Source organism: Salvia miltiorrhiza, chromosome 6 (assembly GCF_028751815.1).
Source record: "Salvia miltiorrhiza cultivar Shanhuang (shh) chromosome 6, IMPLAD_Smil_shh, whole genome shotgun sequence".
Taxonomy (NCBI): Eukaryota; Viridiplantae; Streptophyta; class Magnoliopsida; order Lamiales; family Lamiaceae; genus Salvia; species Salvia miltiorrhiza.
The window spans coordinates 36,741,383-36,755,173 of NC_080392.1; the positions used below are offsets into that span (position 1 = coordinate 36,741,383).

Genomic DNA, 13,791 nt, shown 5'->3' on the forward strand with positions numbered 1-13,791 from the left:
TGCATAAAAAAATTACATGTTTTACATGCATATACTTTCGCACAGAAATGCATATACTTTCACACAAAAATGCATATACTTTCACACAAAAATGCATTACATTTTTTGAAAAAATATAATTTTTTTTGGGCTGGAGGGTGGGTGGGTGGTTAGCGATCAGAAAATCAGTTTTTTTTTAAAAAAAAAAATTGGGGGGGTGGGTGGGTGGGTGGGGGGTGCGGGGGGTGGGTGGGTCAGCGACTCAACAATCAGAAAATCAGTTTTGAAAAAAAAAATTGGGGGGGGGGGGTCAGTGGTCAGAAAATCAGTTTTTTTTTAAAAAAACAAAATTTGGGTGGGGGGTGGGGGTGGGGGTGGGGTGGCGAAAATACCAGATTTATTAAAATGAAATGCATTTTTTGTATAATTTAATGCATTTTTATGTAAAATCTTTATGCACTTTTGTTTGATTTTATATGCATGTGAAACATGACTATTTTGCGGGGTGGTAATGGGGAGGGTTGGGGGGTGGTGCGGGGTGGGGTGGTGAAAATACCAAAACTGTAAAAATCAAATGCATTTTTCTGTTGAAAGTTATGCATTTCATATGAAAACTTTATGCATCTTCGTGAGAAACTATATGCATCTAAAATATAGAAACAATGGTGTCAAATGGCCACATTGAACATGCAAACACAATATTTGGCCACTAATTGAAAAAACACAAATTATGGCCATTAATTAGGCAATATGCCTAATATACCCCTAATTGGGCGGACTGGGTAGGGTCAGGAGCGCGGGTCGCGTGCCGGGTAGGATCAGGCACGCGGGTCGGGTTAGGCACTTATGGCACTATTAGTGCCATAAGTGCCAACGGAATTTTTTTTTACTCCCCCTGCCATGTCTACCCCCCCGGACCCCCGACCCCACCCACCCCCAAGCCAAAAGGAACTTTTTAAACACTTCCCCTAGGGTTTAGATATTCCATTTAGGGTTTAGATTATTCATTTAGGGTTTAGATGATGTTGTTGTTTCTATATTTGTTCTGCATGTTTGGCACTTATGGCACTAATAGTGCCATAAGTGCTAAAAAGACCATTTTACTTTATTTTATTTTGAATTTTCGTTGGCACTTATGGCACTATTAGTGCCATAAAATAAAATAACCAAAGTAAAATTTGATTTATTTTTATCTAGGGGGAGTAAATTTTTTTTTTGTTTTTGGCTTGGGGGTGGGTGGGGTCGGGGGTCTGGGGAGGTAGACAGGGCAGGGGAGTAAAAAAAAATTTCGTTGGCACTTATGGCACTAATAGTGCCATAAGTGCCTAACCCGACCCGCGTGCCTGATCCTACCCGACACGCGACCCGCGCTCCTGACCCTACCCAGTCCGCCCAATTAAGGGCAAAAACGTCCCAAAGCTATAAAAATGGCCAAAATTTATGTTTTTTCAATGAGTGGCCATAATTTATGTTTTATGATTCATTTTGGCTATTCCAAAATTTTACTCTAAAATATACTCCCTCCGTCCCGTTATTAATGGCACGTTTTCCTTTTTGGGTTGTCCCGTTATTGATGGCACGTTTCCTTTTTTAGAAAAAATAAGGGAGTGTTTAATTTTAATGAAATCCCTAATTAAAAGCCTAATAAATTAAACACGCAATTTCTATCTCTCCCTCTCTCTCTCTCTCTCTCTCTCTCTCCCACTTCGGTCTCTCCCTCTCGCCGCCTCCACCCTCCCGCCGCTTCCACCCTCCAGCCTCGCCTCCGACCTCCGCGCTCCCAGCCTCGCCGTCGCTGCTACCTTAGCCCCTCTCTTTGCTCGAAGTCCGACGACTGCATATATCTCGTAGCCTCCGTCCCTCTCTTTACTCGAAGTCCGGTGACCTCCGTCCTCTCCCTCGTCCGTCGGCTCTGCTCCAGAATCCGGAGGCGGAGATGACAATAGCGGATCCTCCGCTGGCGGAGAGAGAGACGGAGTCGGAGGCGGAGGCGCCGGCGGAGTGGGAGAGCAGGAAGATCGGGAAGCACCACTCGTCGGACAAGTCGGAGACGTCCTCTCCCTCGCCCGTCTCCACCTCGCCAGAAATTAGGGCTCGTCTATCTCTTGCAGCCTTTCTTCCCATGGTCGCTTTTTGCGAGGTATGTTGAATTTGTGAGATCTGGAGTTTTTGAAGTTTGTTGGCCATGGAAGTTTGAGATTTTGAATATTGTTCGTAGATCTGGGTTTCCTATTGTTTGTGTTGAGTTTGTAGAAGCGGTGGGAGATGGTTTGGATGGTGGAGGGATCTAAGTGGCGGTGGCGGTCGACGGAGGAAAGGTGGGATTTGAGTTTTCGACGGAGGAAGTGTTTGTGCCGCCGGAGTTCTGTAAAGGGGAGGGCTGGTGTGGGCATTTCTGTGTCGGCCACACCCAGTAGAATGCCGGCGAGGCTTGAGTTGAGATCTGACGAGGCGAAGGGACGGCGGCGGCGGCGGCGGTGGCGGCCTCGCCGGTGTTGATGAAGAGGGGTGTTGATGAAGAAGAAAGTTAAAATTAATTAGTAGTAACATTAAACATGTGGTCCCTACAACTTTTCTCCTAATACAATTCTTCTTAATACCCGTGTCGAAAAGAAACGTGCCGTTAATAACGGGACGGAAAGAGTATCTATTTTGAGAAAATCTAAAAAAAATATATTTTTTTAATTATTAAATCCGAAAATTACATTCCAATTTTACCCCTCTCCAGATTTTGCCTTGAAATACCTTGCCACGTGTCACCATCTTGATGCGCCACATGTCATAAATGTGTGGTCTAGATTTGGATCTACGGATCTATTATAAGCATAGGGATCCACATGAACCCAACCCTATATATATATATATATATATATATAGGGGAGAGTTCAATGGAGAAGACTTCTTAGATAAAGAATAAAGACAAAATTCTGTGCGTTGATCTTGCTTAATCTAAGGGTAATAATTTAATCTTTAATTATGATTTTATTTCATTTATTTTATATAATAAAGGTTAGGTTTGTCATTTGTATTTTCTTTCTCCCTCTCTCTCTCACGTTCTATCACTCTCTCTCACAACTCACACTTTCTCTCTCTCTCTCTCTCTCCCAACTCACACTCTTTTTCTCTCCCACACAGCCGCCGCCTCTCTTTTCCAGATGTGGCAGTTGTCGTCGCCGCCCCTTCCCTCGCCTCTCTCCCTCCCCAATCTCCGCCGACGTCGCAGGCGGAGGAGTTCTCCAGGCTGTGTTGCCCCGGCGTCGCCAAGGAGCGGCCGACGAAGACGGCGATGGTGAAGAGGGAGTTCACGTCACCAGGCCGTCCAGAGCGGTCACATGGACGCTTGTGGTGGCGACCGCCGCGCCGCCGGCGGATCTACAGATCTGCATATCGACTTAGTGTTTGTAGAAAATACTAATGAACATACTAATGTTTGTCGATATGTTCGTAGAAAAATAAATGAACATATTAATGTTCGTCGATATGTTCGTAGAAAAACAAATGAACATACTAATGTTCGTCGATATGTTTGTAAGAAAACAAATGAACATACTAATGTTCACCTGTTATGTTCATTGACAGATCAGGTCCTAGAATGGCAAGAGAGGAATTTTCGGGATTTGTTCAACGTGATCTCAAATTTTAGTAGATTTGAGTGGACATATATGCCCTTTTCGAGTTAAATAAATATAATAAACCAATATTTAATTACATGAAAAATCAAATAAAGAAATTATATGAACCGTTGATTGGAGTGAGATGAATGACCTTGATTTGGTCTTTATTCTTTATCTAAGGGAATGGTCTCCATTGAATGCGACCTTATATATATATATATATATATATATATATATATATATATATATATATATATATATGGGCGCGCTCCAGTGAGACCCCCTATTTTTCGTGTAACATGAGTACAATGAATAAGACATATAATACTAATGAACAAAACGTATATCTAATGAACAAGATGTATATACTGATGAAAAATAAAATTTAAAAAATCCGTAATGAATAAGACATATATACTGATGAACAAGGCCTATATACTGATGAACAATGCAGTATATACTGATGAATAACAAAATTTAAAATATTATGCTCCCTCCAGGATTCGAACCCTGCGAAAAAAAATCACCCTCCAGATACAATATCATCCATAGGATTGATAAAATAAACGCACCAGATCGTGCCCTAGATCTCACTAAAATTAGGGGGTCTCATTGGAGCGGCCCCCTATATATATATATATGTAGATATAGATAGATATAGATAGATAGATAGAGAGAGAGAGAGAGAGAGAGAGAGGGAGAGTTGGGCTAAAATAAAAATAGTATTTTTTGTATAAAATAGGAACCGATCTCACCCATTGATTTGTTTAGATCCTATGGCCAGATTTAATCCTAATTAATAGCCTATATTCACACGCCTGGATGCTGAAAGGATATTCATGTCATTTTAATTATTCTATATCGGTTACTATATCTTTTTTAATTAATCACACATTATTGCCATATCAAATCAAATCTTCATACCATAGATAAATAACTAAACGTCTGAAGCATCTTCAATTTTGAAACACAATTCTTCAATCTTCATAGACGCATACGCAGAAAACCTTAAATCTATATAATGATTCATATTGACAATCTCTGGTTAACACAGAAACTTCATTATGATATGGTCATTTTGGTTCACACGAAACAATCTCTGGTTCATGCAAATCTATATAATGATTCATATTGACAATCTCTGGTTCACACAGAAACTTCATTATGATATGGTCATTTTGGTTCACACGAAACAATCTCTGGTTCACGTAAAAATTTCATTTATTCATCTTGATCGTATACCGATTCATGCAAATCTATATAATGATTCATATTGACAACTTGCGGTTCACACTAAATATATTGGTGATTCATGTCCGAAGTGTATGAACCAAACATTTATACAGCACAGACTGATTCGTAGTTAACCCTACTTTATTTATGTTCATACACTGCTTTTTATTTTTTTTAATTAAGTTTGATTAGAAAGGATTTGATTCACACTGAATTCCATATCTTTTAATTAGGTGCCGCTTTTTTCTCCTCTGCAATGATTTCAAGATTTATTTTCCTTTTTAAATGCACACTAATATTGGATATGTTTCTTCATGATATAAAGTCAAAATTTATAGGACCAATTTGCCCATTTGTCGATAAATATGCATGAATCGGCAGCAATTTAGATTAGAATTAAAGACTAATCTAAATTTCAATCATAACCGTCACATTATATGATCCTAGGGGTAGGATTTGTTCCTATTTTATACACTATTAGGGGTTATTGCCAGAAAATACATATACTTTGTAACACCCCAATTTTCATAAACTTTTCAATATAAAATCTTTGAAAACTAATATATAAAAATAAAATTTCTTGAATTATAAAAGTTTAAACCAATTTAAAATCAACTTGTCAAAACTAAAGTAGTAACATGAAATAAAATGATAAACTAAAAAGTAACATGTTTCAACTTAAATTTCTATGGAAATACTAAATCTCTAGTCATTCTCGACTTCCATGGCCACCTCGACTCTAAAACTGCAAAACTGAAAAGATAAGGGGTGAGCATATATTGAAAATATACTCAGTGAGGAACATAACAAAATATTCATATATGTCACATATATAATTAAATCACATTATCATACTTGCAAACATACGCCAAGAGACTAGAGCCCATTGACAAACATAATCATAGTTTGAGTCGATGGCTTAAGTCCCATGACCAAACACATACATAAATCATGGCTTAGGTCCCATGATCGATCAATGGCTTAGGTCCCATGATCACACATAACATAGATCAATGGCTTAGGTCCCATGATCGCACATAACATAGATCAATGGCTTAGGTCCCATGATCGCACATAACATAGATCAATGGCTTAGATCCCATGATCGCACATAATATCATAGTCATAAGATGCACGTAAACAAGTAATCAAACGCGATAATAAAAAAACATATATAACCATATGAATAAGCGTACAATCCCTCACCTTAAAGTCGAAGCTAAATAAATCAAAACCGGAAAGAAGGTCTTAATAGCGCCGCACCAGAAGAAATCGTCAAAATCGCAGCTGAACAGACCAGTCAGCTTCAAGCCTTCGTTTGAAGCCTCAAACGTCCTCAAATCGTATTTTGCCCAGAAATACGACTTCTTCCTCTTCGAGAGAGATTTCCGTGGCCGCCTGTTTCGCTTGAATCGGAGTTCTGTGGAGGAAGTTATGGCCGTTCTCCCGAAACTGCCAGAACTTGATTTCCTGCGAAAATCTGACTCTACACGTTTCTGGCCCTCTCTGCTCTCTAAAACCCTAATTAATTAGTGTGTCCGTCTCCTTTAGGGTTTGAAAATAGATCCCATATTTATACTAGTTTCTAAAGAGCTTTTGATAAATATAAAAAAATTATTTTCTATGTATATCTCCTACTAAGATAAAGAATAAAGATGATAAAAGGAGTTCTAATTCTAATAGGAATCATTAATAATAATACTAATAATAATAATAATAATAATAATAATAATAATAATAATAATAATAATAATAATAATAATAATAATAATAATAATAATAATAGTCTAGATAAAATTAACGGTGCATATCTATATGTATCGTGTAATTATTTAAAAAAAATAAGCTATACAAGAAAATACTATTAATTAAACTTATAAAATAAATCTAAATTATCGGGGTGTTACATACTTTGTCAATTTTCTGGTTTATATCATGACCTTATAATTTGGCCAGAAAATACATCAATTTTCAATTTAATTGCAATTATAACATGACTTTATAGTTTGGCCAAAAAATACACCAAGTTTCAATTTATTCTCGATCATAACATGACCTTGTAATTAATTTAGTATAATAATATCAAGTTTAATACATTAAATATTTTTAATTTTCTTTTCATCTCACAATATACTATATATAAATACATATATATTTGATAAATATACATCTATATGTAAATAATATATAATATTATTTACTTTTTTAACATAGTTTCTATTATATATGTACGTAATTTTTTTAATTGGTCCTAATATTTTATAATTTCACAATTTAAATAAATAAATACCTATTATATATATAATATATTAATAGAATATTAAAAGCAAGTATATATATATTTATATATATATATATATATGCATTTGTGTGTTGAAAATGTAGATATATTTAAGCCATCATATATATATACACACACACACACATATATATATATATATATATATATATATTATGAAATAATTAATCATTTAACTTAATTTTTATAAAAATTAATCAATCAATTAAAAATATTTTATACATAAAAATTTAATATAAATACAATAAATATTAATACATCTATGATAAAAAATAATCAAAATAAAGTCATGTTATAATTGAGAATAAATTGAAATTTGATGTATTTTCTGGCCAGACTATAAAGTCATGTTATAATTGCAATTAAATTGAAAATTGATGTATTTTCTGGCCAAATTATAAAGTCATGATATAAACCAGAAAATTGACAAAGTATATGTATTTTCTGGCAATAACCCCTATATATTATTGTTTAGTACAAAACAATAACAACATATGCATATATTTACGTGATTCTTTTTATTATATAATAATTATTTAATTATTTACAAAATTCTTTAAATACTTCTCTTATTCTATAAACTTAATATTTAATCTATTCTGCAAATAACAATTATAAAACAATATGTGAATATAATATATGAATTAAAAATATGTGACCAAAGAAATACTACAAAACAGTCAAAACATTTATTGAACATTAAATGCACCCTCAAATTCGCAGCCACCAAATCCCAGCAGATAATTTGCAACCGCCAATTCACATTATCTGAAGCATGTATGAGCAACATAAAACATGGAACAGTAAAAAAAAAGGCAAAACATTAAATGTACATTAAATGCAGCCATATATTGAAGGATTTCAGCACATCACAGAATAAGACAAAAAAAAAAAAAATACAATGAAATGCAATTTGGGCGGGAATTTAGGTGTGTTTTTTGGTGCATTTTTTTTTTTTTGTGTTTTTATATATAGAGTAGATTTGGAGAAAAATGTCTAATTAACATGCTTTGTAAAGGTTGTTCAATTATTGCAGATGTTTAAAGCAAGGTTTAGGTAACTTCTTACGATAGAGACCTAGAGACCTCTGTTTCTGCACAATGACAACCTGTGTTGCGTGATCGAAGATTACTTTGTAGTGAACACCGTTCATGAGGGGGATGGTACGAGCAAAAGTCGACCATGCACAAGTCAGTTCATAAATCATGCTTTGTGGACGTCTCTTTAGCAATTTCAGGTTCCACTTTTTCTTTTGAGCTTCATACTGAACTGTGATGAATTTTCTATCCTGCAAAGATGATTCAAGAACAAATTTCTTGCGCAATGCCTGTTTTGTTATGTCATTTATGTTAGTATATAAATCATTTAAAGTGAAACTTCACGATATGCAAAATCTATATAGTTTGTGTTACCAATCTCGAGCGTTGCGCCTTTGTATATTTGAATTCAAACTGAGGAGCATCTTCGAACTCAGTTTCTGCAAGGCATATAGTGTAGTATGAGTTTTGTAAGTGAAAAAAATGTATAAAGATGGATTAATAACTGATCTCACTGATCGATATTGAGGAGGGCAATTGCGAAGGTCCAGCAGCTGAGATAAGATCAAAATGAAAACTATTTAGTCACTGTTCCAATGATTGAAGTATATACTATAATTAGATTTATCTAACCATTGTTCAGGGATTGACGTTTCACTTCAACATCCTTAACAAATCCATTTTCATCGTACACAGTGGCGAGAAAAGTTTTTTCAGCAACGAGGTGCAACACAAGGTAGTCATTTGCAGACAATTAAACATAGTCTTCAAATTCTTTAATCCTGCTCAAGTACCAAATTCTTTCACTTCCAGATTGGTTTTCATGGTAGCATAGTTTGATGTTCCATTTCTTTTTAGGAGAGTGAAGTTTTAACTTTATTGACCTATTCAAGTTGTGTTCATTCTTTTTAACAAAGTCATTGGGGATAATCTGAAAATACCATTAAAAAAACAAAAGTTGTAAGTCTCAACCTAATTAAAAATTAAATAGCTAGAAATGCAGTTTAGTGTTTGAAGTATTAAATACCAATATTCCTCTGCGTTTTACATGAGGATAATTGTAGGAGAGTTTGATGAGAATTGATGGCAAATTCATTGTTCAGCTATCTGTACAGAAAACAGGATGAGTAACACATAAAAGCATTGATATACATATTCAAAGTTAGTCACTAACAACTGTTGCCATATCAAATATTTTGTCTAATAATGATGAATGCACACAAATATGTTCAAATAACGCACATAATGAAGAAGTGGATTGCAGAAGCAGTATATGATGAGTATTGTCTATATGTTTTAATGATTATGTGCTTGCTCTGTTCAAACTCCGTTATTTCCTTTCATAGGTTTAAGTAAGACTGAAATAAGAAGTCTTTTAGGTGTGGTGCTGTTAAGGAACAAAGAGGAAGATGATGAAATGAATCTGTTCAATATAAGACTTAAGATCTTTTCAGATTTTTTTTGAACAGAAGTGAATATGAAATTTATTACTTAGACATTGGTAAAGGTAAAGTGTGAGGTTTTTTTTAGTTTTCATTAGTTTCTGTGCTTCAAACTAACTGGGAAATTGTGTTCTTCTATGCCATTACAGTGAACGAATAACTAAATAGAAATACAAGTTATATATAGCATGAATAATGAAAGAGCAAATGGCAAAAACATTCAATAGCAAACTTATTGTTTTCTAAGAAGAAGAATCAGACAATGTATTTGCTAGAACAAGAAATAACGATGAAGAAATCAGACAATATATGAGGTACTCAACTCGAAGGTGTGCAAGATTTCCGGTTTACGCTGGTGAGTTTGACGGTGGTGGCGCTTCCTGCTCTTCGTTTGTGATAAATTTTGATTTTTGTGGTGTTTAAGAGGAAGGATTGTGAAGTTGAAGATGATGATGACTTTTTGTTGGAAGTAGAGAGTAGTAATGATTGTGGTGTTTAAGAGAGTAGTTGATGATGAATTTAATGTTAGCTATATGATGGAACAATATATATATTTACAGCCCAATTATATTCTTTGATCGCGCCGCTTATACTTTGTGGGCTTTTACAGGTATATATGAATTACAAATTTCGAGGTGCAAATAAATAATGAATTCTTAAAAATTATCACTATTAAATATAATGAATGTAAAAAAAATATAAATAAATAATAGATATTTGGATACTTAATAAATAGGAAATGGTTTAGATTAGGAATGATTACCACAAATAAATTATTAATTACAATTATAATTATAAAAAACATAAATTTAAATAACAAATAAGTAATTGGTTTGTTGGGAACCTTGTGGAATATCCTAACCCTTGTTTTGATGATACCAAAATTCATAGGACTTAATTGTAATAGACTAGAATTGCTTTGAACTCAAGTGTTAGAGTTCGGTTCTAGTTTAGCTTGCGGTGTCGAAGACTGAAGACTGAAGAACGAAGGACTGAAGACTGAAGACTGCAGATACCAACTGAAGAATCAGTTGAAAACTGATTACTTAATACGCGCAATGGACTGATACTAAAGTCAAGTATCAGTTGAACATTCCTCCTAGGACTGATCTTCCAACGTTCAAAGGAAGCCACGTACTCACCAAGTACAGCCGCATTAAATGCAGAGATCTCAGGATATCTTTATCTCTGCAGAGGTCATTCCTATCTGGTGGTTACTTTTTAGAGACGTCACATCTCCTGTCCATCAAAGAGAGCCGTTTCCACCCAGACAAGGAACCTCGAAGATTGAAGCCTCAGCCCAAATTCGAATTGCTCTCCAACGGAAGAAATCTTGATGACGTTCTACGCCAACGGATCTATTCAAGAGTTTTTCTACAAATAGCGCTCGAGGATCACTTCAACCTTCGCCGATTCAACGACATAAGCTGAAGCTCTGCCAAAATTGCTACTCAGCCTAAAGCTTAATCTCCACAAAGCTTGAATCGAAGAAGAGAATTCCAAAGCCAAAATCAGTCACTGCTGATTACACACATTCTCTTAGACCTTAGGCAAACCTCTGTTAACCCAGAAGCCAAAGGTCAAACTTGCTTCAAAGAACTTGTTCTTTGTAGTGAAGTTGACACTCGTTCAAACCTCCCTCCCAAAAGAGTGTTTGAGTAATTCGGAGTTCAGGAAGGTACTCTGACTCTGAGTGAGAAGTCTTAGCACGGGTTGTGCTGAGCAGAGAAATCCGACGCGAGTGAAGCGTGGGTCCTGAAGAAGGGTTTTCTTCAGTGGTACGGTTGTGTGCACCCGACAAGCACACGGTTTGGTTTGTAGTGCACCTGTTAAGCACTTGCGGAGTGGATTGTTGGTCTGATCAACCGACCGTGGATGTAGGAAAGGGTTTTTCTGAACCACGTAAAAGTCTCTGTGTTGTTTACAGCTTTCAGTTTTTCATTCTTACTTGTGTTATTTCATTTGATAAACTGAATACTGATTAACTGTAAAGAGTAACCTAATAACCAACAACGTGCTCCACCAAGGCTATTTCGAAACTAAGTTTAATTTTCGCTGCGTATGATATCAGTCTGACTGATCTATCTTTTGATAGTCAGGAAGAGTGTTATCATCTCTGTCTTAGCAAACACGACTGAAGCCCTTACGTGCATCAGTTAAGTTCCATCAACTTAACTGATAACTCTTTACTGAAGAGCTTTCAGTATCAGTCGTCAACCATGTTTGGTCAAAACTGTTTTCAGAAAAATAGGTGTCTGTGTTTGCATGCAAAGTTTCGTTTTGATCTCTGACTGAGATCCCTCTGATTGAGGATTTGGAAAATAGCCCATAGGTGTATTTCCCCCCCCCATACACCTATTCGAGACCCTCTGGACCTAATATGGTTAAGATTTATTATTCATTCCAACAAATCATTTAATGTTGCAGATTTTGGAAATCCCTGAAATCTGCAAATCATGTACGATACAGTAACGTTTATATATAGGATCACAGAGGGGATGTGTTTTTGCCGCTAGTATGTAAGAATGGTGTTCAAATTACTGTTCACCGAGTCATGATTTCTTGGGTGTACAATATAATACAACAGAGAAATATAGAGAGATGGAAGATGAATAAATATCTCATATTTGGGTGTTCTTGAGCCCACAATGTACGAAGATGAATGATGAGATTTGATGCATTGCATCAAAGAGATTATGGATGAGCAAACTTAGATTTGAGGCATTGCATCAAAGAGATTTCGGGCATTGCATTGGAAGCATAATCCACATAATTCATCTATAAATAGATCGTCATTACATTTGTTTATACTCACCCAAAATCAAGGTTTGTTCTCTTCACTTCTTGCACTTCTTTTATGAAGCTTATGTTTCTCTGAAGTAATGCTAACTGTTTTGTATTTTGCAGCTATTGTGATCTCCGGGAATTCTTAAAGATGGCTCATTTGCTATGTTCAGTCAATGATTTGCATCCTTCTGTGACAACATCAGCAATCAAAATCAAGGTGGTGCATGCATATGGCCTTCTTTTTAATGGGAATTCACAAGATATGATGAGCTTCGAATGCATTGTTCAAGACCAAGAGGTTTGTCAAAATTTTAAATATAGACATACCTTTTTTTGTATCTAAATACAAAGCTTAGTATGGTATGTGTGCACTCTGCAGCGTGTGAAGATTCATGTTTCGTTCGCACGTAACTTAGCTGGTAGTGCTGCATCGAAAATCAGGGAGGGCTGCTGTTATGTCTTCCACAAATTCTACATGCGGCCCAATCACATGCGTTTCAAAACCATAGATTATGATTTTAGCATAGTAATGACACAGAAGAGCCAGATTTATGAAATGAATGTTGATAATTTTCCAAATTAATGACATGTTTTCATTTAAGATATTTGCAGAAATTGCAGGAATAGAAAGTGCTGTGGATGCTGCAATATTTGGTAATCATTTGTTCTTTTGGTAAATATTTGTTCATTTGTGAAGTGCATTTATTTTACTTTATATGTTGCAGGTGTCATTGGGGTTATTGTAGAAAGTGGAGGTGTGATCAATCAACCTAATGTAAAGATGTTGGAGTTAAAAATTGAGGATGAAAAGTAAAATTGATGTTTTTAAATATTTATTTCTGTATTTTTGTTGCTGCTGAATTGCATAAAGTTTAATTTATGTTTTAAATACTTTTTGCAGCCATGATTCTGTTGTGTGTACTTTGTGAGAAGATTATGTTGATGAATTTCTAAGTCAAATTGATCCAAATGTCAAACAAATTCCAGTAGTGCTAATTCAATTTTGCAGGCCAATCTCATACCAGGGTAATAGTTCATGTTCTATAAGTTATTAAGTTGAATATGCATAGTGTAAGATTTTTTTTTTGTTTATGTAGGGGAGGTAAGAATCTCTACTTCTTACAAAGACACTCCGGAAATGAATGAGTTCAGACAGAGGTAAACAAAAGGATTTATGTTTTCATAAAGCAGTTTATTTAATTATGCAGAAACTTATTATTATTGTTTTATGTGTTAGAATTTTTGGAAACATTCGATTCTTCGAAACTGCAAACATAACTTTCAACCATGAATCCAAGAGGATGGTTGATGAGACTGAAAATCTGGAGGTGAAATCTATTGAAGAGGTGTTTTGCTTGGAGGTATCTTTTCTCAAAATCTAAGTATATAGAACGTGTTGA

At 35.2% G+C, this 13,791-nt stretch overlaps 1 long non-coding RNA gene across 1 annotated transcript; it reads left to right on the forward strand.

The window, feature by feature from the left end:
- Positions 1 to 13,203: 13,203 nt before the first annotated feature.
- On the forward strand, positions 13,204 to 13,753 carry LOC130989351 (uncharacterized). Its single transcript, XR_009090574.1, has 3 exons — positions 13,204 to 13,417; positions 13,489 to 13,549; positions 13,629 to 13,753. It is a non-coding gene; the product is annotated as an uncharacterized LOC130989351 (long non-coding RNA).
- The last annotated feature ends 38 nt before the right edge of the window (positions 13,754 to 13,791 follow it).